The sequence below is a fragment of the Eubalaena glacialis genome, chromosome 7, assembly GCF_028564815.1.
Source record: "Eubalaena glacialis isolate mEubGla1 chromosome 7, mEubGla1.1.hap2.+ XY, whole genome shotgun sequence".
NCBI lineage: Eukaryota > Metazoa > Chordata > Mammalia > Artiodactyla > Balaenidae > Eubalaena > Eubalaena glacialis.
This window is the reverse complement of record NC_083722.1, coordinates 74,335,953-74,362,711: the sequence shown is the minus strand read 5'-3', so window position 1 is coordinate 74,362,711 and position 26,759 is coordinate 74,335,953. Positions and strand designations below refer to the sequence as shown.

The 26,759-nt window shown below is 39.8% G+C and overlaps 1 protein-coding gene across 4 annotated transcripts in view; it reads left to right on the top strand.

Annotated features, from left to right (window-relative positions):
• IP6K1 (inositol hexakisphosphate kinase 1) overlaps positions 1 to 26,759 on the top strand; it is a 76,005-nt gene that overhangs the window by 24,504 nt on the left and 24,742 nt on the right. The window lies entirely within an intron of this gene.

Here is a 26,759-nt window from a genome sequence, read left to right as displayed (position 1 = left end):
TGGGGTCTCAATATAACCGTGTGACCTACAGTCAATTGTTTGGTATCAATTAGAGCCCAGTAACATGCCAGTAGCTGTTTTTCTTTTTATTTATTTATTTATTTTTGGCTGCATTGGGTCTTTCTTGCCGTGTGCGGGCTTTCTCTAGTTGCGGCAAGCGTGGGCTACTCTTCATTGGGGTGCGCGGGCTTCTCGTTGTGGTGGTTTCTCATTGCAGAGCATGGGCTCTAGGCACGCAGGCTTCAGTAGTTGTGGCTTGCGGGCTCTAGAGTGCAGGCTCAGCAGTTGTGGCGCACGGGCTTAGTTGCTCCACAGCATGTGGGATCTTCCTGGACTAGGGATCGAACCTGTGTCCCCTGCATTGGCAGGTAGATTCTTATCCACTGCGCCACCAGGGAAGCCCGCCAGTAGCTGTTTTTCAAAGGTAGTATAGTTCTTTCTGGCTTCTGGGAATTTTCTGTTCCAAAAACCCAGAGGTACTCTTTTGCCTCGCTGTTTTTGTCATAAGCTCCAATTAGTATACAGTTCATTGATTGACATATGTAATTCTGTGTGCCCTGGTTGTAGGTCACGGGGCATCTGATCTCCATCCAAAGACAGACTACTGAGATAAGCTTTAGAATAGTTCAATTAAACTTTTTACCAATAAAACATAGCAACGAGGAACTATCTGGGAAGTGAATCTTGGTAAACACAGACCTCAGTTAACAAAACTAGAATTTAATATTCAGTGAAACATAATTTTTTTCTTTTTCATTGTGAGAGCATTAACCCTGCTGCCAGGGAAGGCTTTATCCCATCAAATAAAGAATGAGGTTTGTCAGGGAGCCGGGAAAAGCCAAGGGGCTGTCTTGGATTTCCCATAGCCCTGACTGTTTGATTTACAGCTATTGTTTACCCATTTTAAATTTTCTGACTTAGGAGTAGACCGTTGCCATGTTATGAGGACAACAGGATAGCACAAGTCTGACAGTGAGGGGTTAATGTTTTTTTAAGAAGGAGAATGAGCTTTATCTATGTGTGCCATAATCTTCATAGATCATTGTGAATTAATACTTATTTATTTTACCAAAGTAACAATACAAGATTTCAAAGGCAAATATAGAACAGATCACTTAAAAGGTAAGAGAACTTAAAATTTGTTATCAAAGGCAGTTCAACATATTAAGAAATCTTGTCCTCTTAAGAGAGAGAAAAGCCAAATTCAAGTTTTACACCTGCTTACTTTTAAAATTCATTTACTCAGTTAAATTTATTTTAAACTTTGTCAATTCTGACCATGCACAAAACTCTTTTCTTGGGGTCCACTTTCCACAAAACTTTTTATCACTTTCTATATCCATCACTTTATTTTCCCATTCAGAAATAGCCAGCTATAGGTCAGACCTACTTCCTTTTCCCTTAATAAAATGTAATTCCATTCCTCATACCTTCTTTACTGACAACACACATCCTACTTTCCTACTGTACACTGAAATGTTTCCTTTATTATTTCTGTTAGCTTTAATTACATGTTTAAGTTAGAATCCTCAGCTCTTAAAACCTTAATTTCTTGTGAAAACTAAGAAGTAAGCAATTATAAACTGTCCTTTACATTAGCATTCTGTAGATTGGTGAACATAAATACCAGTGATATTTTCTAAAAACATTTATTTTCTTTAGAGAACGTGGCACCAAACGTATTCATTAATAATTCTAAATATCTTTTGTTTCTCTGTAAAAGGAAGCCAATGTTCAGTAATTAATGTTTCAGTATCTTATTTTATTTGGGAATGACCTAGCTATTCAACAAGCTTCCATCACTTAATTTGGCATAACTCTAGAATTTCAAGTTAACAGAATCTGGAGAGACTATTTTAGATAGACATTCCTAAAGCATAATTGTTCTTAATAGAGTTTATCTAACAGCTCTTATCTCATTTACATTTTCTTAAAAGTTTCTTCACATCAAGTTACTTTACTTGCTGACATTTGTAACAATATAACAAGATTTTATGTAGCTTATATTAAACCTAGGCACAATAAAAGTGTTACACTTAATGTTAGTGACTCCTAACACATGTCTATATTAATTAGATTAACAAACATTAAAACCAGATATTAATTTAATATTGACTATTTCCCATTTCACATGAACCTAAAATTCATTTAGCTTAATTTCTCTTGTATTTAGAATTGTTTGATTTGTAAGCACTTACTTTTCTTTAAGCCATTTAAATAGAGCTCATTTATAAATTAACCTCAGTAATATTATCCAAAGAGAAAGACACATACTGAGACATACACATATACCCAGACAGACAGATATCTCATAGTTTCCGCTTGAGATTTAAAATGTCTCTTGGTCCCTTTCCTTTTTTTAAAAAAAATATTTCCCATAATTCCTTTGTAGTTACTCCATCAGTCTTTTCTCTTGGGACCCCATTTGTAATAAGGGCCAAGAACGTGTCCTTTCCAGATATCCTGTCTGCTTGTCTTGCTCTTTCTTTATCGTCCTCTTTCTTTTCAAAGTTCCACTCTCCCAAGTCTCCCAATTGTTGTACTTTATTTGATGACTTTGGAGATGGGATTACCTGTCTCATTTAGCAGGAGAGTCACAATTACATGCTTGTAAGTAGGAGGAGCAGTTTTAAAAACTTTATTTCTCATTTGTACAGTCGGGAATGTCAGACATATTATCTAGATGTCCAATAAAAATAGCACCTTTCATAGCGTCTTCCTTTAGTCTCTGGACACAGTCTTTAAGAGTGTACCAGGGACAGTCCCTTCCAGGCCAAGCAGATTCTATGGGATATTTCTTAAGGTACCCTTCAGCGACTATTTCCAATAGATCGGAATCGCCTGGGCGATTAGCTTTATCTCTAACAGCCTGTTGCACAAAAGACTCATTGCTAATGGTGCCAAATTTATGAGCATCTCCATCATCAGTTAATATTCCGGCGGCCCCTGCATCATAGATATGAACTGCCCAAGTAATTAAAGACTCTCCTGGCCTTTGAGTTAACGGTCTTAAAATATCTAATCTCATGCTGAATATAATCCTCCAGAGTATCTTTTTTTATTGCATTCCTCTGAGCATCAGTTTCCATTTTATGCCGCCAAGCTTGCTGTGTCTTAAAGTTAGGCAGTTTCAGTTCTTCCTTTGACTGTGGGGCTGACTTCCATCCCAAATCATCATTTTCATCAGATTCTGATTGTGAGCTGTCATCTCAGATATCTCCGTCCCATGTATCTGGGTCCCAGTCTACTCCAGCTTTAGCTATAGCCAGATGTACCTTCCTTTTATTTACTTTGCCCCGCCACTTTTGATATTTGGCTTGGGCAACTTTAACAGTGGCTTTTTCGGCTACCGACTGGAAAGTGGAGACCTAATCAGCTAGAATATAATTTTGGCATTGAGTCATGGACAGTCGTCCTTGTAAGTCACACAGATCTTTTTCCAGTTGAGCTTTCTCTTCAGCCGATTTCTGCTTAGCTTAATGCACCTTACGATAGGCAGAAAGGAGGATCCAGCCTTTCTGTCCCAGCGTGGTACATTCTTGCCCTTTCTCTATCAGCACGAGCTGTAAACAGTCACATCCAAAGGTTCGGCTCGCTTTGATTTAGATCCCCAGTTCTCACACAGTCCAGTCGATATGCCCCACTCTGCCACTAATGAGCTGTAAGGGAGCTCGTCCCATCCTGGAATAAAAACCTGATTAACTTTAACTTCCTTCTTTTTAAAGAGAGGCATTTTGCTCTGCGAATCCTGCTCACAGCGCCAATTTAATGTTTTGCCAAAAGCCTGCTTTCAGTTTCAGGGTTCGTTGGGTTTGCTGGCAAAATAACCACTCGTCTCACACAACTGAACAGATATAATTAATTTTTTAATAGACGATTACTTAAGTTCAATATACAGTCATTAGAAGGGGATGAATAAAAGTATTTGAGAGATATAACAGAGTGTACATCACCAGATTGGGCCGACACCTACATCCAGATTCAAACAGCAGCTGAGAAGTCCCGAGTAATAGCAATCTGGAGTCCCAGTGGGGAAGGGTCCCGGGTGGTGCGTCCACCCCACAGGTGAGACTTCAGATTGCAGCTCTGGGGGCTTCCGTTTATAATCCCAGGCCACAAACTGATATCATCAGTTTGTGTGCAAAAATGCAGCTCTGATTTAACTGTAACAATGCTATTGGGTTCACCGCTTGAGTCACAAGATTTTCCAGACCCCGGGGACTGGCCAGGTCCCCAGGGCTCAAGAAATTCCAAAACCCACTCCCTTTCTTATCATAAGTGTTGCTTGACTTGTTGGTAACAATTGTTAGGTGTGCAGTCACACAGTCCAGGCAGGGTCACAAGTCAGTCAGAGGCCTACTTCTGCCTCTGAAGCCTGAACAAGACTACTCTACTAGTTTTCCCAAACACACATTTTGTGGCTCTGTTATGTGCATGTATGTTATAATTGTTATTTCTTCTTGCTATATCTAACTTTTTGTCAATATTTAATATCCTTTGTGTCTTGTAACCTTTTATAATTTGAAGTCTATTTTATCTGCTATTAGTAGAGCCACCTCAGCTCTCCTTTGATTAAGATTTGCATGGAATATCTTTTTCCATCCTTTTTCTTTCAACCTCTTTATGTCTTTGTATCTAATGTGAATCTGTTGTAGGCAACATATAGATGGATAGATATTTTTTTAAAGTCCTTTCCGCTAATCTCTGCCTTTCGGTAGGAGAGTTTAGTCCGTTTACATTTATTGTGATTACGTATCAAGAAGGAGTTACTTTCATTTATCTTGTTTTCTGTGTGTCTTGCATGTTTTTGTTCCTCAATTCCTCCATTACCATCTTTTTTAGAATTTAGTTGATTTTTTTTTGTAGTGAATCATTTTGATTCTCTCCATTTTTCTGTGTATTTTAAAGTTATTTTATTAGTGATTACCTTGGGGATTAAAATTTACATCTTAAACTGCTAACAACCTAGTTAGTTTATACAAACACTCTGCCCTTATACACCTCTATCCCTCCTTCTTTTTATTTATATGTACATGTATTTATAAGATTACATCTTTATACATTGTATGCCTATTAACATAGATTTATAAGTTTTATGCATTTGTCTGCTAAATCATTTAGGAAGAAGAGAGAAATTACAAACCATACCAAATGTATAATAATACTGGCTTTTATATTTACCTATGTACTCATGTTTACCAGTGTTGTATATTTTTTTCTTAATGGCTTTGAGTTGTCCTTTCATTTTAGCCTGAAGGACTCCCTTTAGCATTTCTTATAGGACAAGTCCACTGGTAATATGCACCTTCAGTTTTTGTTATTTGGATATATCTTAATTTTCCCTTCATTCTTTTTTTTTTTTTTTTTTTAATGGCTGTGTTGGGTCTTCATTGCTGCGCGCAGGCTTTCTCTAGTTGCGGTGAGTGGGGGCTACTCTTTCGTTGTGGTGTGCAGGCTTCTCATTGTGGTGGTTTCTCTTGTCGCAGAGCACGGGCTCTTGGCGTGCGGGCTTCAGTAGTTGTGGCTCATGGGCTCTGGAGCGCAGGCTCAGTAGTTGTGGCACACAAGCTTAGTTGCTCTGTGGCACATGAGATCTTCCTGGACCAGGGCTGGAACCCGTGTCCCCTGCATTGGCAGGCGGATTCTTAACCACTGTGCCATCAGGGAAGCCCCTCCCTTCCTTCCTGAAGGATAGTTTATCCAGGTATAGAGTTCTTGGTTGACAGTTTTCTTCTTTCAGGATTTTAAATACTGCCTTCTGGAGGATTCTGAGGAGAAATCAGCTGTTAATCTTATTGAAGATCTCTTGTACCTTACCAGTTGCTTCTGTCTTGCTGCTTTAAATATTCTCTGTCTTTGGGTTTCAACAGTTTTATAGTGTGTTTTTGTTTTATGTGTCTTGGTGTGGTGTGAATCTCTTTGAGTTGATCCCACTTGCGCTTCAGTAGGCTTCTTGCACATATATACTCATGTCTTTCCTGAGATTTAGAAAGTTTTGGGCCATTATTTCTTCAAATATTTTTTATTCCCTTTTATTTCCTCTTTTTGGAATTTTTAAAATGTATATATTGTTACATTTGGGGGTGTCCCACAGGTCCCTCAGACTCTTTTACTTATTCTTTTTTCTTTTTGCCTCTCATGTGTAATAATTTCAGTTGTTTTACCTTCTGGTACACTGATATTCCTTTTGTGTGCTCAGATCTGCTGTTGAATCCCTCTAGTGACTTTTTCTTTTTTTCTAATTTATTTATTTTATTTGTTTGTTTTTGGCTGCATTGGGTCCTCATTGCTGCGCGGGCTTCCTCTAGTTGCAGCGAGCGGGGGCTACTCTTCGTTGCGGTGCATGGGCTTCTAAGTGCGGTGGCTTCTCTTGTTGTGGAGCACGGGCTCTAGGTGTGTGGGCTTCAGTAGTTGTGGTTCACGGGCTCTAGAGCGCAGGCTCAGTAGTTGTGGCACAAGGGCTTAGTTGCTCTGCGGCATGTGGGATCTTCGCGGACCAGGGCTCGAACCCGTGTCCCCTGCATTGGCAGGCGGATTCTTTTTTTTTTCTTAATTTTTTAATTTAATTTAATTTATTTTTTTATACAGCAGGTTCTTATTAGTCATTAGTTTTATACACATCAGTGTATACATGTCAATCCCAATTGCCCAGTTCATCACACCACCACCACCACCACCCCACTGCGGCTTTCCCCCCTTGGTGTCCATACGTTTGTTCTCTACATCTGTGTCTCAATTTCTGGCAGGCAGATTCTTTAACCACTGTGCCACCAGGGAAGCCCCTCTAGTGACTTTTTCATTTCAGTTATTGTACTTTTCAGCTGCAGAATTCCTGTTTGGTTCCTTTTTGTAATTTCTATTTCTTTACTGATGTTTTTATTTTGTAGGTACATCATTTTCCTGAATTCCTTTGACCATTGTTTCCTTTAGCTCGTTAAATGTATTTAAGACAGTTGATTTAACATCTTTGACTAATAATAATAATTCAGGAGGGGGATGGTGGGATGAATTGGGAGATTGGGATTGACATATATACACTAATACGTATAAAATAGATAACTAATAAAATAATAATAATTCCAGTGTCTTTGCTTCCTCATGGTTTTGGGGTTTTTTTGTTTTGTTTTTTTGGTAAGAAGTAGATTTATTTAGAGATACAAATTCTGTAGACAGAATGCAGTCCATCTCAAAAGGCAAGAGTGGCCCCAGGGCATGGGGTTGTCTCAGAAAGTGAGGGCAGCAAAGGGAGAAACACACTTCACAGGCAGAGTGTAGGCTTTCTCAGAAGGCGAGGGGCCACGGTGTTTTGTTTTTGGTGTTTTTTGTTTTTTGTCAGATTCTCCTTTTCCTGTGATCAGGCATTGATTTTCTGTTTCTTTGTATGTTTTTAAATTTTTTGTTAAAACGACATTTGGGTATTATGTTGTGGTAACTTTATTAATTTTTTTTAATTAAAAAATTATTTTTATTTATTTATTTGTTTATTTATTTGGTTGCGCCAGGTCTTTGTTGCAGCAGGCGTTCTCCTTAGTTGCGGCTCACGGGCTCCTTAGTTGCGGCTGGTGGGCTCCTTAGTTGCGGGTGGTGGGCTCCTTAGTTGTGGCATGCTAACTCTTAGTTGTGGCATGCATGCGGGATCTAGTTCCTTGACTAGATCCCAGGATTGAACCCAGGCCCCCTGCATTGGGAGCATGGAGTCTTTAACCACTGCACCACCAGGGAAGTCCCTGTTGTGGTAACTTTAGCAATCTAACTTTCCCACTCCTCAGGTGTTGGCTAGTTTTTGCTCATTGAGTGTGAGAGCCTTCCATTTGTGACTTTTACAGATAAATTTTTGAAATGTGTATTCCTTATTGTATGCGATAATTGAAGTTTCTGTTCACTTATATCTGCAGTTAGTGACCTGACAAAGATTTCCGTAAATGTCTGGCTCCCAAAAGGGGGAAACATGAAAACAAGTACTGTTCTGTTAAATCTCCTGGAAGCTGCTTCAGCTTGTGGGTGTTGGAACAATGGTCACCAGCCTCTGCCTGCTCCTCAGTGATCAAAAGCAGCCGTTATCAGTCAGAACACACAACCCCAATATTTGGAGGACAAGGTCTTTATTGTGTCCACCCTAGCCTCCAGCAAGCTATATCCGGAATGAAGGTAACCATGCCACTGTTGCTTACTGTGAGGCTGGGGGTTGGGTAGGTGCTACACAAAAGGCTTAAGTTTACCAGTATTCACCAGCCTCTTCATCAAGCTCTACCTTGGAAGTTTCATGTTTTCCAACTAGACTCCAGAGTTCCAAAAGTTACTTCAGACAGTTTCTGCCAGCTCATTAGTTGTTTGGGTGAAGGGATGGATTCCTGAAGCCTCCTTCTCTGCCATCTTATATGAAATCAATCCACTAAATTGTCTTTTAATTTCTAATTGTTTGCTGCTAGCATATAAAAATATAATTGGCTTTTGTATATTGACCTTGTATCCTATGATCTTGTGAAATTCACATAGTTTTAGAAGTTGTTTGTAGATAGCTAAGTATTTTCTATGTATTTTATGTATGTATAAAGTATTTCTATTATGTTATCTATGGATAGAGAAAGTCTTGTTTCTTTTTTCCTGGTCTTTATGCTTTTAAAAAATTTTTCTTGCTTTACTATACTGACTGATAAAATGTTGAATAGAAATGGTGAGAATGGACATCTTTGCCTTATTTTGATTATATGAGGGAAATGTTCAGAATTTCACATTGACTGTGATGTCAGCTATAGTTTTTTTGGGTTTTTCATAAATGCTCTTTAGCAGGTGAGGAAGTTTTTTTCAAATTTTTATTTGTGAGAGTTTTAAATTATGAGTGGGTGTTGAATTTTGTTGAGTGTCTTCCTGATGGTTTTATTCCTCTCTTCTGTTAATATGTTGGATTACATTGATTGATTCTACAGATAGTCAACCTTGCATCCCACAGTTTGTCATATTATTCCTTCTGTATGTCACTGAATTTGTTTTGCTAAACTTTTATTTATTTATTTATTTATTTATTTATGGCTGCATTGGGTCTTCATTGCTGCGCATGGGCTTTCTCTAGTTGTGGCGAGCGGCGGCTACTCTTTGTTGTGGTGTGCGGGCTTCTCATTGCAGTGGCTTCTCTTGTTGCGAAGCACGGGCTCTAGGCGCGCGGGCTTCAGTAGTTGTGGCACGTGGGCTCAGTAGTTGTGGCTTGTGGGCTCTAGAGTGCAGCCTCAGTAGTTGTGGCGCACGGGTTAGTTGCTTCGTGGCATGTGGAATCTTTCCGGACCAGGGCTCGAACCCATGTCCCCTGCATTGGCAGGCGGATTCTTAACCACTGCGCCACCAGGGAAGTCCCTGTTCTGCTAAACTTTTAAAAGGGATGTTTGTGTCTGTGTTCATGAAGGATATTGGTCTATATATATATATTTTTTTTCTTTCTGTCTTTTCTTTCATTCGTTCTTTCTTTCTGTATGGTTCTTTTTTAGTTCTTGTTATCAGGGTTACCTGACCTCATAAAACAAGTTGCAAAGTGTTCTTTCTCTCCCCATTTTCTGAAAGAATTTGTGCAAGATTGGTGTTATTTCTTCCTTAAATGTTAGATAGAATTTACTAGTAAAATCATCTGTGTCTGGACTTTTCTTTGTGGAAAGAGTTGTGATAAATTCAGTTTTCTTAATAGATATAGGACTATTCAGATTTTATGTTAATCTTGTGTCAGTTTTGGTAAGTTGTATTTTTCAAGGAATTTATCCATTTTGTCTAAGTTGTTGAACTTATTGATATGCAGTTGTTCATAATATTACCTTATTATTCTTTTAGTGCCTGTAGGATCCGAAGTGATATCCCTGTTTTTCATCCCTGATAGTGGTAATTTGTGTGTTTTCTTTTCATTGATCAGTTTCTTTAGAGATTTTATCAGCTTTATTGATTTTTTTTTTTTTTTTTTGGCTCTGTTATTCATTCTCTCTCTCTCTCTCATTGAGTTCTCGTTGTATCTTATTTCCTTCCTTCTACTTACTTTGGTCTTTTTCTAGTTTATTAAGGAGCACCTTAAGTCATTAATTTTATATTCCTACTTTTAAAGCTAAAAAATTTTAGCATTGCTTTAGCTGCATCAGTATAGTACATATTTTTATTTTTTTTAATGAACACTGATTTTATTAAATTAAAATTTTTTTTTAATTTAATTTTTTGGCTGCACCACGTGGCATGGAATCTTAGTTCCCTGACCAGGGATCAAACCCATGTCCCCTGCAATGGAAGCGTGGAGTCTTAACCAGTAGACCACCAAGGAAGTCCCTGTAGTATATATTTTTTAATTGATTTCTCATATATTACCTCACCCTGAAAAGTAGGACATGCAGTCTCAAGTCTAGCTCCTTGTCAGGGAAAATAAGGTGAATTGGTATATTGAAGGGTACACAACTTATTAATCATGGGATTGATGCTTGCTTCCAGGTTGAGTTCCACTATTTTTTTTTTTTTAATATAGTTTTTGACTCCCAGAATCATGAGAGCTCTCTACATGTTCAGGCTGTTCAGTTCCTTGTATCACATGAAGGTCAGGAAAGGAAGCTGAGAGAGTGGAGAGATTTGGAACATGCTCTTAAGGAGTGATGTTTCTTTGGAGATATCTCTACACTTTTCTGAGTTGGGAAGTTGTGTGGGTGAAAGTTAGTCCCTCCTCTATCTAGAACTATGAGTTGTCTATGAGGTAGATAGAAGTTCTTTTCTGATTTTTTTAAAAACATTTATTTATTTATTTAGGCTGTGTCGGGTCTTAGTTGCGGCACATGTGATCTTCGTTGCTGCCTGTGGTATCTTTAGTTACGGCATGTGGGATCTTTAGTTGCGGCATGTGGGATCTTAGTTGCGGCATGCGGGATCTTAGTTGCGGCATGCGGGATGTAGTTCCCTGACCACGGATCGAACCCAGGCCCCTTGCATTGGGAGCTCGGAGTCTTAACCACTGGACCACCAGGAAGTCCCTCTTTTCTGATGTTTAAAGGTGCTTAAAAGTACCTTTTAAAGTTCTGGTGTTTCACTGGAGGGTAGAAAACTGAATCTGTCTTGACAGAGCAGTCAAACTGTTGCATTTTGTGAGGCATTAAACAGGTCATTTGCCTCTTCTGTTTACAGGTTTTCCCCACATTCACTGTCATTTTGCATGTTGCTCATCCTCTTCTGGGTACTTGCTAATAAAATCTTTATCCACAGGATAGATGTTCAGATATGTCATTGTGTGGCCGCAAATGGTATGTGGTTCTAAGTGGAGGGACTACCTGTTGAATTTGTGCTCTGTAATCTCCTTGCATTGTTTTCTGAATGTCTGACTATATAAGGAAATATGCTATGTGGGCCTTGTAGGGGAGAGGTCTCACAGGAGGTCAGGAACATAGGATACTAAGAACATGGTCCTTGGAGGAGAGAACCTAAGTTGGTCTCAGCCCCTTTGTGGGAGTAGCCACAGATTATCCCAAAATAGCAAAACTCAGCAGTGCTATATTTTGTGGTGGACACTTCATTGTATCTCCCAACTACAGCTGAACACAATCCAGTGCCCATGTCTGAGGAATTTGGTTTTTGATTATAGTTTCAGGTAATCTGCAGAGTAGTATAGTATCAAGACCTTTAAGTATGTGATTTCACCACCAAAGGCAGTCCTCTGGATTGTAGACATATTTGATTTTTAGGTGTATATTGCCTCTTGGTGTGCCTCTTTTAAAATAGTACAGAATTCGGTGATTTAAAACTCCTTTGGAGTTCTAACAGTTGTGTGGTATCATTGAGATGTCACAGGAAAGACAGGAGCTATTCCATGGTTGCCTAATTCCTTACTCTGGAGATTTTCTTGTTTTAAGCTAGTAGTCATCTTTCATGGCAGGGGGTGGGAGAATCTAAATGAGGCCCCCAGGTAATCTGGAAAGCTCAATGCTGTGACCAGAACTTTGACTTCATCTCTCCTAGGTACAGGAGATTTTATTTCCATGTTTTACCTCTTTAACAGGACACATGTGAATATTACTAGTACAAGGTAGCGGATTTGTACCTGGAGTGACTTCCAGTTATAAACTCAGAGTTACAGCTAATTGAAATCAGGGTGAGTGACAAGAATTATTTTTCTTTTGTTTCTCTTCTGAAATAGAGCAGATTTTATTCAAAAAAAATTTTATGGTGGAGGGAAATCTCAAGTAGGGAGTTGTCTACATCAGTTTCCCAGTCACCTTAGGGTATGTTCACCTCTGCCTCAGTCCTGTCAGCTTGCCTCCACTGTGCTCAGCTTCTCTTTTAGTTGAGCTGCAATAGGATGGTAGTAAAGAAAAGGAACTAGAGTTACCAGTCATGTCAGGAACCTAGGTTGCTAGAACAAGCCTTGTACTGTTCGTTTGCATCTTTCAGTTATGCAGAAGCTTCTCTCTTCAGCTTTGGGTCTTCAGTGGGATCAGTAGTATGAGATAAGTCTGGAAAGCTCCCCATTCCATACGTTAGCATTTTAGACAGTCTCATTTTAAGTGTTCTTTGGTTTTGTGTTCCTTTTTGAACCATTTCTCCTATCCTTCTACATGTGTGCTTTCTAGGTATGACCATGTTTGTATTCAGTTCTAACTGTGCTAGGCAGAGACTTACCTGATCCAGGTATGGCTTGCCTGAACTGACTAATCACAGTACACGTATTCCTTTGGATTCTTGTTAAAGAATAATCCCATACAAATTGTGAGCAGACACTGTTTCTGGTGAGAAGGATGGGGCACCTTTGTTTCCCCTTTCTTTTTGGTGTTTTCTAGTTTTGATTTCCCTATATCACATTGGACCTGTGTTCTTAAAATTCTGTCCTCAAACCTCCTTACTTACACTCTTTTGAGCACAGTTGAAATAGACACTTTCAAAAGGATCTTTACTAAAAAAAAAAAAAAAAAAAAAAAAAAGGTATATATATATATATATGTCTGGGGAAGCACAAGTTTCTAATCTTTAGAAATACAGTAAAAAAAAGGAAAGAGGTTCACTGGATTTTACTTAGCTTCTCTCTTTGTCCTAAATTAATTCTGTTCTGGCTGTTTCTTGATGGGCTGGCACATCTCAGGCATCCTGCCAAGTTTCCTTTCCTCCCTGTTTGCTCTCAGCCTGGTGTCCTCAGGAGGATGCCACTGTGTCCCTTGCTCCTGGATAGGACCAAGATGTCTAAACAATCCTTCCTCTTCTCTGAGGATAAACAAAATAGATACCTTTAAGCCTTTTCCCCCTTCTCCTTTTTTCAAACCTCCCAGATTGCTCTAGGCCTTTGCACATATTTCTGGTTTCTAGGTGAGGGATGTCCCAGTCCCTGGTAGATTGGAAGGGCAGGCTCAGGTTGGCAGCCATACTTACCTCAAGAACGTTCCCTATATTTCTGTCTTCCTTAAAGGAGAGGTTTGTGAGCATCTGCTTGAAACAGTCCTTAGGGGTGAAGGAAGGAGGATTGTTCTCTTTTACCCTCATAAATATACCTAATCTATATCAGCACCTACAGTCTCATACGTAAAAGCACAAATTGACTTGAATTTCAGAAAGCATTAGGTTCCCTTGATTTTATATGCTTCAGAGAACAAACATGCTTTCACGTTAGTTTTCAGCTGCAGTTTTGGGTTTTTTTGTCCCTGAATTTGAGAGTATTTCAGTATCTTTTCCTGTTAGAGTCCATATCAGCTTATTATTTCTGAAATAGTTAGAAATTAGTTTTCATAAAGTCCAGAGCTATGCAACCAGAGCTTTATGTGTTGTCCTTTTCTGTTAGAGTGACTTATCAGTCCATTGTGTTCTTTTCAGTTATGAGTGATTTTGCTGTTTTTCCCTTGGATTGTATCAGAGAGTAAAAAACAAATGAAAGATACATTATTGCCAGAATTTTACTTAGCATTCCTGTCTTATCAAGTTTAAATTACTTTTAAAAGACTTTTAAAAGTCTAAGTAGGACTTCCCTGGTAGTGCAGTGGTTAAGAATGCTCCTGCCAATGCAGGGGACACGGGTTTGAGCCCTGGTCTGGGAAGATCCCACATGTTGCAGAGCCGCTAAGCCCCGTGCGCCACAACTACTGAGGCTGCACTCTGGAGCCCGTGAGCCACAACTGTTGTCGCACACGGGCTCAGTAGTTGTGGATCTCGGGCTCTAGAGCGCAGGCTCAGTAGTTGTGGCGCATGGGCTTAGCAGCTCCACGGCATGTGGGATCTTCCCAGACCAGGTCTCAAACCCGTGTCCCCTGCATTGGCAGGAGGATTCTTAACCACTGTGCCACCAGGGAAGCCCTCATATGCTTTTTTAAGGGCGTGATACTTTGTCATTATGCTTTTAGTGCTTAAGTGGGTGTATTTAATTTTAGAAGAGGTAGTAGAAATACTGGATTTTTAAACCAGTTTTAATGAAAATTTGAGGAAATTTGCAAATATACCTGTTCAATGTGAAGGTACTAAGGATGCTTCTCTTTACAAAAAGATTGTATATCAAACCCAAGTGGTTAATCTCAGGCTATAAAAATACGTTGGCCACAGAATTTACAATTCTTTTTTCTTTTTTTTGTCCGTACCACGCAGCATGTGGGATCTTAGTTCCCCGATCAGGGATCAGACCCGTGTCCCCTGCATTGGAAGCGCGGAGTCTTCCACTAGACCGCCAGGAAAGTCCCAGAATTTCCACTTCTAACCAAGCTCCTTAGAGTGCATGTCTGCTGGTCTGCATTTTGAGTGTGTGTCTGTGCCTGCCCGACTAACAAACTTGGTGACTAGGTATTGTCTTTCTCTTGCTGTGAAGACAGTTCTTTCCTAGTTCTTAAAATAGTTTGGACCTCATTCACCACCATATCTGATTGCAATTTCTCTTTCTTTGCCAGGGCTTTTATTCATTGCCACTTTCTAGCTTTGCTGTGTTGTTGAATTAAAACAAACAAAACTACTTATATCTCCTAAATTTGGTTCAAGTTCTTTGATGTGGTTTATTCTTTATAATTGAGATTATCTGTATGTTTGCCTGATTTTTTTGCCCCTTGTTTCTCTTTTGTATCATTAATGAAAATGATCTAATCATCCTCCCTCATAGGATGATTCTTTTTTCCTTCCATATCTTTAGTTTCTGTTGTTGTCATTCTTATGCAGGTACATTTAAACATCTTTTTCTTTCATATATCAACTCTTTTTCGAGTCAAAACACAGAATTTTGCGTTCTTTTTATTTCTTTGGTTTGGAATTCTATCCTTTGGTCAACATACTTCTCTGTAAAGGCATGTTAATTCTTTGTTCTGGGTTTGGTAGCCCTAGGTTAGAAGTCTGTAAACTTTTTTGATTTACAATCCTAATAGTAAAAAAAAAAAAAAGAGAGAAAGACCTTGTCCTGTCATAAACATTTTTCATATGTTGTATACTTACCCTACTGTACACATCGGTTATATAATCATATACATACATTTATTTATTCAGCTGTTTTTATTGTGTGGCTACCACATGCCAGACACTGCTCCAGGCAGTTTGGATAATATATAGTGAAAAAACAAAGAGCCTTTCCTTCATAGAGCTGACATCATATTAATAATAAACCACAGACATTATCAATAAATAAAATATATAACATGTCAGAAGGGGATAAGTGCCGTGAAAAAAAGAAAAAGTAGAGCAGATTAAGGGGGATGGAACATCCAGGCGGGTTTGCAGTTTAAACTTAGGGAGGTTAGGGTAGACCTAATTGAGAGAGACATTTGGGCACAGACTTTTTTTTTTTTTTTTTTTTTTTTTTTTGGGGCTGTGTTGGGTCTTCGTTGCTGCGCACGAGCTTTCTCTAGAGGTGAGCGGGGGTACTCTTCACTGCGGTGCGCAGGCTTCTCATTGAGGTGGCTTCTCTTGTTGTGGAGCACGGGCTCTAGGTGTACAGGCTTCAGTAGTTGTGGCGCGTGGGCTCAGCAGTTGTGGCTTATGGGCTCTAGAGTGCAGGCTCGGTAGTTGTGGCGCATGGGCTTAGTTGCTCCACAGCATGTGGGATCTTCCCGGACAAGGGCTTGAACCCCTGTTCCCTGCATTGGTAGGTGGATTCTTAACCACTGCACCACCAGGGAAGTCCTGAGCTAAGACTTTTGAAGGAGGTGAGGGAGTTAGCCACTTGGATATCTGGGGGAAGAATGGTCCAGACAGAAGGAATGGCTGGTGCAAAGACCCTAAAGTAGGAATATTCCTGTGTGTCTAGCCAGTATGACTCAGAGTGAGGTAATAAGCAAAGGGGAAAGGGATAGGAATCAGATATGAGAGAAAATGGGGGTGAGGAGGAATGCAGATCTTATAGGTTATGGCAAGGTGTTGGGTGAGATGGGAGCCATTGCAGGATTTTGAACAGAGAAGTCACATGCTCCGACTGTCAGTTTAACAGAGCCACTGACTGCTGTGTTGAGAACAGACTGCAGGAAGGCCATGATAGAAGCTGGATACCAGTTGGTGATCACACCAGGTGGTAGCATTAGAGATGGTAAGAAGTAGTTGGATCTGGATTTGTTCTGAAGATAGACTCAGTAGGATTACATGATAGCCTACTGATACCATGGGGTTTGAGAGAAAAAGAGGAATCAAGAATGCCTGTCAGGATTTTTGTGAGAACAGCTGTGAAAATGGAGCTGGGGATGGGTAAGACTGCAGGTGGAGAGGTTTTTTGGGGGTGGGGGGAAATGAGTTCTGTCGTGGCAATGTTAAATTTAAACTTCCTAGATCAAATAGGCAGTTGGATATATGAATTTGGTGTTCAAGAAAGAGGACTGAACTGAAAGTGTAGCTAGACAAAAGAGGACCAAGGACTGAGCCCCGAGGCCTCCAGCGTTAGGCTGGGAAGAAGAGAAAGAACCAGCAAAGTAGATTGAGTAACAGGAAGACGAGGGGTGTGTGGTGCTTGAAGCCCAAGTGAAGAAAACAGATCAAGGAGTTCTAATATTTTTTTCCCATTTCCAGGGGACTGTGATGGTATTCATACTCCACTTTGGGAACCATTGCTAGTATATGTTCTTCTCCTGTCATGTGCTGTGTATTGACATCAGGCTTTTAGCACTATGAAGGCTTTTTGTTTTATTTAATGAAATATAAGTTCAGGGAATAATACAATACTAGTGTACTGGGCACATAGATTAAAAAATGTTAACATTTTACCATATTTGTTTCAGACTTTTTAAAAAGAAATTTAAAATTATTAAAAGAGCTGAAGTTCCCTTTTCTTCCTAGATACCAGTCCCCTCCTTTCTTTTCCTCCTGTAAAGTTGATGCACATTCTTCCATTCCATATCATTGTTGTCGTTAATACATATGTGTCCGTACATTCATGTATAATACTGTTTTATGTATTAAAAATTTACAATGATGGCATACTAGAAATATTTCCAAACATGCTTTTCCAATTTGTTTTGAAATGTATTCATGTTAACACATGTAGATTATTAATTCAGTACTATACAATTTATGAATATACCTGTTCATTTATCCATTCGCCCATTGATGAACATTTAAATCATTTCCCATTTTTCTGTTGTAACAATGCTGCAGTGAACATCCTTGAACCTGCCATCTTGGGTACGTGCTAGGTTGTGGAGGGTACAGATCTTTGGTTTTGTGTTGCCATCATCAGAATAGGAAAGGAGCCATTTCTCCCTGGTTTGCCAGTGCTTGGTATGTTCACACTTTGTATTTTTTGCCGATCTTACAGAATTGAAATGGTTTCCTGTTTAAGTTTGCATTCCTCTGGTATTTGTGAAGGGGGGCATCTTATCACATGTTTATTAGCCATCTGAGTGTTTTCTTTTTTCTTCCCACTTTTATTTATAGGAGTTCTTCATATATTGTTTACTAATATTGCTAATTATAAATATTGCAAATATCATTTCTTTGTCTGACTTTTATCTTCACTTATGATTCTCTTATACAAAAAGTAATTTTATTGTGGCTGGTGGTAGGAAGGGGGGATTGCAAGTGGGTATGAGGGATCTTTTGGAGTGATAGAAATATTTTAAAATTGGGTTGTGGGAATTGTACAATTCTGTAAATTTACTAAAAATAATTGCATTGTACACTTAAGTGAATTTTATGGTTTGTAGATTATACTTCAATAAAAGCTGTTAAAATTTAAAAAATATTTAATGCCGTCTTATTCATCAGTGTTTCCTATTGTGGTTTGTGTGTTTTATGTCTTATGGAATTTTACCTAATCTATTGTCAAAAGGCATTTAAATTTTGTCCTTATTGCCTTCAAGTTTTATTTTGCACATTTATATGTTGGGAATTTATTTTGGAGTATTGTTGGAGGTAGGGATAGAATTTTATCTGTATGTAGCCTGTTTATGACATAGATCATCTTTTTCAATTGAATAATGGGTATTTAAATATTTAATATTATTTTAATTAAATATTACTTCAGGCACACGCACACACTCCCATGTCTGTTCCTAAGATCTCTTTGCTTCTCTTTGCAAAATATACTCTTTCTTAATTGCTATAATTTCATAAAGAGCTTTGCTATTGGGGAGGGCAAGTCATCTTTCATTACTCTTTTTTTTTTAAAGTTTTTTTTTAAGATAAGTTTCTACATTCTTTTTTTAAAATATTTATTTATTTTATTTATTTTTTTGGCTGCCTCGGGTCTTAGTTGCGACACCAGGATCTTTCGTTGCGGGCTCATGGGCTCTTTGTTGTGGCTCCGGGCTTTTCTCTAGTTGTGGCGTGCAGGTTTACTCTTTAGTTGTGGCACGTGGGCTCTCTCGTTGAGGCGCGTGAGCTCAGTAGTTGTGGCGCACGGGCTTAGTTGCCCCGCGGCATGTGGGATCTTAGTTCCCCAACCAGGGATTGAACCTGTGTCCCCTGCCTTGGAAGGCAGATTCTTTACCACTGGACCACCAGGGAAGTCCCTTTCATTACTCTTTGACATTGCTGTCTAGCTACATTACTTGGTCTTTACTCCTCCATATGAATATAAAGTCAGCTTGTCAAGTTTGTCAGAAAACTCTCTTGGAATTTTTATTGAAATTGCATTGCATTTCAATATCGAGCCCCCCCCCCCCACGACATGAATATGGTGTATTTATGTCTTCTTTTGGGTCCTTCAGTAAAGTTTTATTATTGATTTGTCATAATTTTTAAAGATTCATATGTACTTTATATAGTTTTGGTTGCTGTTGTAAATGGGATATATTTAAACAGTTTTCATTTTCTAATTATGTTTTGCTAGTATAGGAGACTACTATTGATTTTTTTTCCCCTTTTTATTAAGTCCTGACTTATAGTAAAGCTATACACAGCTCAGTGGATATGTATAGTACTCATCTTTGTCACCTCTCCCTTTGTGCCCCTTCTCAATTAGCATTTTCCCAGAGAAACCACTGTTGTGGTCTTCATCATTTTGAATTTCATATAAATAGAATCACACCACATGGCCTCTTTTGTGTCTAGATTCTTTCTTGCTACATCACACCCATGAGATTTATCTGTGTTGTGTTTGGCAGTAGTTGGTTCTTTTTCATTTTTCTGTAGTATTCCACTGTATGAATATACCACAATTCACCCATTTTAATTTTTTTTACAGAATTAAATATCCCACTTATTAATTTATAAGCCATAATAACACCTGATAGTCATTTTACCTCACCAACAGCTTTTGCTTTGAAAAAGGAAAACAAATTAATATATAAATTTCAGCAATATCAGAAACTTTATTTTACTTGAATTAGAACATAATTCATTTTGGAGTTCAATTATATGTTCAAGGAGTTAGTTCCTATAACCAGAAAGTCAACCTAACTATTGTTAACTAATGTCTTTTAAAGTGCAAATTTATTTTCATTTGTTGCTGTTCACCAGTGGAAAAAATTCAATTTCAGAATCTCAGCAAGTTCTTCTTAAAAATAGCCTCCTTCCCATTTTATGCAGTGAAATGTGGAACCAAAGTTTTTTAAAGAAAATGAAGGACAAACAAATATAGACTTCTGTAGCTGGTGGTATACAAATTCATAGGCAGAGCAGTGGAACTCCGTGACCTCTGGGGGAGCAGTCCGTTCATAAGCTGACAAAATTTTAACCATTTTAATATAAACTTCCAATAATCTAAAATAACTGATTCAAGCAAACTACATTATTTCCTCTCTGAACATCAGTCACCAGGATATATGGAGGGGATTGCTGCTATTTAAGCCCCTCTTACTCCAGCATCCACTTTTGTGAAGAATGTCTCCTGCTCCTTTTCCTCAAGTATTTAGACCTCTTCTCTGCTCCTGAGGCTGGTGACTGTTGAATAAAATGCAGCTATTACTGAAAACCCCACAAGCTAAGCCAGTGGTCCTTTCATTTGGGCACAGTCTTTCTTTCTTTCTTCCTTTCTTTTTCTTTCTTTCTTCCTTCCTTCCTTCCTTCCTTCCTTCCTTTCTTCCTTCCTTCCTTCCTTTCTTCCTTCCTTCCTTCCTTTCTTCCTTCCTTCCTTCCTTCCCTCCTTCCTTCCTTCCTTTCTTTCTTCCTTTTTTCTTTCTTTCCTTCCTTTCTTCCTTCCTTTCTTTCTTTCTTCCCTTTCTTCCCTTCCCTTTCTTTTCTTCCCTCCCTTTCTTCCCTCCCTTTCTTTCTTCCTTTCCTTCCTTCCTTTCCTTTCTTTCCTTCCTTCCTTTCCTTTCTTTCTCTTTCTTTCTCTTTCTTTCTTTTCTTTCTTTCTGCATTGGGTCTTCGTTGCTGCGCGTGGGCTTTCTCTAGTTGTGGTGAGTGGGAGCTACTCTTCGTTGCGGTGTGCAGGCTTCTCATTGCGGTGGCTTCTCTTGTTGTGCAGCACGGGTTCTAGGCACGCAGGCTTAGTTGCTCCGCAGCATGTGAGATCTTCCCGGACCAGGGCTCGAAACCATGTCCCCTGCATTGGCAGGTGGATTCTTAACCACTGTGCCACCAGGGAAGTCCTGGGTCATATAATTTTAATCACCACATGATTTTGCCAAACGTTCCAAAGCCTAGCTTGGTGCTGTACTTCTCCTGCCTCCCCTAGAACCTGATTCAGACCCCAGTGCAAACAACCCAGTAAGAAGAGACATGGTAGTCAGAACACAGTGGTCTTGTCTACTCTAATGCATAATATTAAATAATATTCTTGATTAATTTCCATTATTCAAGGTTGTGTTAATCAGAGAGGAGCTTTACTACTAAATACTGAAATGTATCATGTTTCCACAATGGGAATTTTCTTATTTTTAAATATTTTAAAGTAAAGTAATTTTCAATCCAATACACACAATGCTACAAACTATTTCCTTAGAAAAGGGCAGTTTCCTTTTCACAAAAACAAGATTTCCTCACCAAATATTCTATCAAGTCATGGCAGAAATGGTGAAGTCTCATCAGAAAAAGAGTGAACAGGTACTCTGGCAGCAGAGCTGAAAACACTGATTGTAATTTCTGCTCTAGACTGAATGTTTGTGTCCCCCACAAATTCATATGTTGAAACCTAATTTCCAATGTGATGATGTTTGGAGGTGGGACCTTTGGGGCTGATTAGGTCATGAGGGTGGAGCCCTCATGAATGGAATTAGTGCCCTTACAAAAGAGGCCCCAGAGAGCCCTTTCATCCCTTCTACCATGTGAGGACACAGTTACTCATTGAACATCAAACCTGCCATTGCCTTGGTGTTGAACTTCCCAGCCTTTGGAACAGTGAGAAACAAATTTCTGTTGTTTATAGGGCACCTAGTCTATGGTATTCTATTACAGCAACCCAGACGGATTAAGACAGTTTCCTAGGGATTCTTCTCAAAACCCTGAGAATGTAACTCCTTGTAATTACTTCCTTTCAGTACTCCTTAATGCCCCCAAAATGAGAAATGCCCTATTTCTGCCAAGGACAAAAAGGTGTAGAGAGGAAGAAGAATAGTACATTTCCCTTCAACTCTGAATCTGGGCAAATGCCACTTCAGACTTTCATGTCAAAGAATTAGGCTGTAGGAATTAAATACTAATTGCAATTGCTTTTCACTTCTGCATGTTTGTCAGTCACAGCAAAGGGCCATCGGGATGACTGGGGAAAGTGGGAGCCTCTTTGCGTCCTGGAGATGCTTTTAATAAATGCCAGCTTTCTGCTGGTCTTAGAAACTGGGATGGCGGCTCACAAGTCCCTCCACACTGTATGGTTCCTGGGTCTGTCTGAGTAGTGGAATTAAAGTGGCTATTTTGTGGGACTTCCCTGGTCTGAGTAGTGGAATTAAAGTGGCTATTTTGTGGGACTTCCCTGAGACTTCCAGTGGTTAAGACACCACGCTTCCTCTGCATGGGGCACGGGTTCGATCCCTGGTTGGGAAACTAAGATCCCGCATGCCACGCAGCGTGGCCAAAAACTAGGGGGGGAAAAGTGGCTGATTTGTAATTTTCAAGCACTATTCTTCGTTCCTTTCCTTGACACCCAGGAAACCAATGCTTGCCAGCATAGAGGTCTGTATCTGTAGGGATTCCACCTTTCCAGAGAAAAATCTTTATGTTACCTGGGAAGTAGACAAGACAGGTAACTTGGAAACACATTTACATGGGAACACAGCTACACAGAAAAGTGAAACTTGGCCATGATTTCTGTAGTGACGCAGGTCTAAGATGCCACATAAGGAAAAAGAGTACCATTTATAAAGTTTTCCCCAGGGAAAGCCTTTGGAGTTTTGTTTACAAAACCAAACCAAACCAAAAACATATTCTGGTAGGAGTTTTTTTTGGTTTGTTTTTAGTTTAACCCATGGCAGTGAAACCAGAGTCCCTCATGTTTGCAGTTATGTGATATTTTTGATACTTTGTAGCTTTTAAAGAATTCACAAGTTTTTCTTTTTTTATATATTTATATTTTTATATATTTATTACAAAAAATTTTTTAAAATTTTATTTATTTTTGGCTGCGTTGGGTCTTCGTTGCTGCGTGCGGACTTTCTCTAGTTGCGGCGAGCGGGGGCTACTCTGTTGTGGTGCGCGGGCTTTTCATTGCAGTGGCTTCTCTTGTAGTGGAGCACAGGCTCTAGGTGCGCAGGCTCAGTAGTTGTGGCTCGTGGGCTCTAGAGCGCAGGCTCAGCGTTGTGGCGCACGGGCTTAGTGGCTCCGCGGCACGTGGGATCTTCCTGGAGCACGGCTTGAACCCGTGTCCTCTGCATTGGCAGGCGGATTCTTAACCACTGCCCCACCAAGGAAGTCCCTTTATTTTTTTGGCTGCATCAGGTCTTATTGCAGCATGTGGGATCTTTTCGTTGCAGCACGCGGGCTTCTCTCCAGTTGTGGTGCATCGGCTTCTCTCTAGTTGTGGCGTGTGGGTTTTCTCTCTCTAGTTGTGGCGCGTGGGTTTCAGAGCACCTGGGCTCTGTAGTTTGCGGCATGCAGTCTCTCTGGTTGAAGTGCGCGAACTCAGTAGTTGTGGTGCGTGGGCTTAGTTCCCCCGCGGCATGTGGGACCTTACTTCCCCAACCAGGGGTTGAACCCACGTCCCCTGCGTTGGAAGGCGTATTCTTTTTTTTTTTTTTTTTTTTTAATTAATTATTTATTTATTTATTTTTGGCTGTGTTGGGTCTTCGTTTCTGTGCGGGGGCATTCTCCAGTTGCGGCAAGCGGGGCCACTCTTCATCGCGGTGTGCAGGCCTCTCACTATCGTGGCCTCTCTTGTTGCGGAGCACAGGCTCCAGACGCGCAGGCTCAGTAGTTGTGGCTCACGGGCCCAGTCGCTCCGCAGCATGTGGGATCTTCCCAGACGAGGGCTCGAACCCGTGTCCCCTGCATCGGCAGGCAGACTCTCAACCACTGCGCCACCAGGGAAGCCCTGGAAGGCGTATTCTTTACCACTGGACCACCAAGGAAGTCCCCACAAGTTTTTCTTTATGCTAGTAGTTTCTTAAGTCTAGAAAAGACTGCAGAAGCTATTGACATCTTGAATGGCATAAACTACTTGAAATCAGGTCAGTGTATTTGCAGAGGACAGTCTGCAAAATATTTGAGAATTAATTATACTCTGGGAAATATGATTTATTGACTACATGGTATTTAGATCCGTTTGTAAAAAAAAAAAATGAGCAGTAAGGTCCTGAAGTGGCAAGAGTATAAATTTCTTTTATGGTCTGGCTCCTGAAGCATAGTAGAATCAGTTCTAAACTAATTATTTGGATATTTGGACAGGTTCATTTCTACTTATGAGAGAATGAATTTTCTGTTGGTCAGGTTCTTTTTTAGTATCTTGGTACCAGCGCTATGGACCAGACATAATTCACATTCTCTGCCTTCAGGGACACTTTATAGAGCAGCATTTTTCATTTTGGGGCTTATGGAGAATATGCCCTTTGTCATTAGTGAAAGAGCTTGTTCTTCATTTGTTGGAAGTTTCCTTGTTGTCATCAGAAAACAGTTAGTGACCTCTTTATGTGCAAAGTGTATTAACTGGAGATCTGGGGATTTTGATGCAACTATTTCTGGCCTTTCATTTATGATGGTTTTGACTGCAAGTGACAGAACATCCTAATGCGACTGGCTTAAAGCATAAAGGGACATTTATTTTTGTTACATAACAGGATATCCAGTACTTTAGTGACAGCATCATGGGCCCTGATGTTTTCTTCCTGTTCTGTATGCTCAGCATGTTGGCCTTGTCTTAGGCAAGTATGTTTTAGAGTCACAAGGTGGCTGCAGTAGTCTCATATATCACGTGCAGACAGAATAATATCCTGAGGAAGAGGAGGTACCCCTCTCTCATGTTAAGAGCAAGGTATCTTTTCCCAGAGAATCCCTGGCCAACTTCTCCTCATCTCATTGGGAAGAAGAGAATCACATGCTTTTTCCTAAATAAGCTCGTAAGAACTGAGGTACTTTTCAAGATTCTCCCTGAGCTAGAATGGAATTTCACATTCCCTTGAGGTTTGGCTGCCTGAACAAGATTGGGACTCTATTAGGAAAGGAATAGTGGAGACAGACACCATCATCCATAGCCCTCTCAGTCCACGGTTTTTACAGCGGGCCTTGGTGGACACCAGACTTCAGGAATGACCTCTGGTTGTTTATCAAAAAGAGTCAGAGCTTTTGCTATTTCCAGAACTTTCAAGGCTGGGCAGTAGGTGAGTCAAGCCCAAGCCCTTCACCTACGTCGGCATATCCCGCAGGGTTGGCAGTGGGCATGTCTTCATGAGGAAACTTGAAGTTTCTTACTTCAAGTGACATACAAGGCTCCACACCTTGTAGGCCAGGGCTTCACAGAGGTTGAGAGAGTTCTGGGCACTTGCACTTTTTCAGGTTCCCAGTTTATTTAAAAAGAAAGGCCAAATCAGAGCTATAGAAATGTGGTATATTTTACATGTTTACTTCTAAGAAAATATTTCAAACACAAAAACAGTACCATGACTATGTAGACATCAAGGGGAAACAAAATATCAAAAGTCTACATCTGACTGGAGATTGAACTTCTTCCTTTCAGTCCTGTGGGGGCTGCAGAGGATGCCACGGATCTCTCAGAGTCCAAGGAATGGCCCTAATGTCCAACTCTTCTGGGGCACTTGGCACTGTTGACCCCTCTCCTAAACCAGATACCCACTGACCCAGGCTAGAAAGTCTGGCACCTTCTTGGCATCCCATCTGTGGTCAGAGGCAGTCCCAGGGTGAAGAGGAGCCAGGGCAGGAGCCGACTGACATTGCTAACTGGAGTCCACTGCCACAGTGGGCACCTCCAGGAACCCTGAGATAAGCCTTCAGCAATTGCTTCCTGCCCCCACTTTCTGCCCTAAGCACTGCCACTGTGCTTTCATATTTTATTTTCATATTGTTGTGCTTTTACTCACTGTGGTCCTCTTTCTGGAATTATTTTAATTCATTCTAACAAACCTTATTTTGAGCACTACTGTGTGCCAGGAACTGCCTTGGATCCTAGATGGAGTTAAGAGAGAATGGTTTGGTGGTGGTGACAGATGACAAAATAGATGACAGTACAGTGATTTATTGCTGCCTTAGAGTTGGCACAGGGTGCCGTAGGAGTCGCAGAGGTGTACATCAAACTCTTGTTTCAAGAGAATGGAGTCTCAAAAAACTCCCTGAGACAGGGAGTTGCCTTATCCTGAAGGAGGACTAAAAAATGAATAGCTTTGAAGTGGTGCTGATCTGTTTGTGGGAGTGGGAATGGAGAATAATTTATTTTTGTTGATAGCGGTGAAATAGAACATAGTTTCCTGGGCAGCTTTGGATTAAGAAAATTTTGCAGTTTTGCAACAGTGTTCTTGTATAGCTCATTTTGCCCATAATTATGAGGTTCAGAAAAAAAAAATAGTTTATTCTCTTGAAGATAAAACCATATTTCTGCTCTATATTTTCTTTTTCTTTTTTAGTCTTGATCTTTCAGATGTTGTCTTGCCTACTACATTCCTTTTTAATTTTTTTTTAAATTTTATAGAAGTATAGTTTATTTACAATGTTGTGTTAATTTTTTCTGTACAGCCAAGTGACTCAGTTATACATATATATATATATATATGTTCTTTTTCATATTCTTTTCCATTATGGTTTATCACAGGATATTGAATATAGTGTCCTGTGCTATACAGTAAGACCTTGTTTATCTGTTCTATGTATAATAGTTTGCCTCTGCTAATCCCAAACTCCCAATCCTTCCCTCCCCCACCCCCCACCTACTACATTCCTAATTTTTAAAATATATTCAGTATTAAGTTGCCCACTATATTAACTTTCTTGAGAGAAGACTGACATTAAAAGGAGGTTATTTAAGTACAAAGAGCTTTTCTTTGTCCCTAGAGTCAAACAGAAAG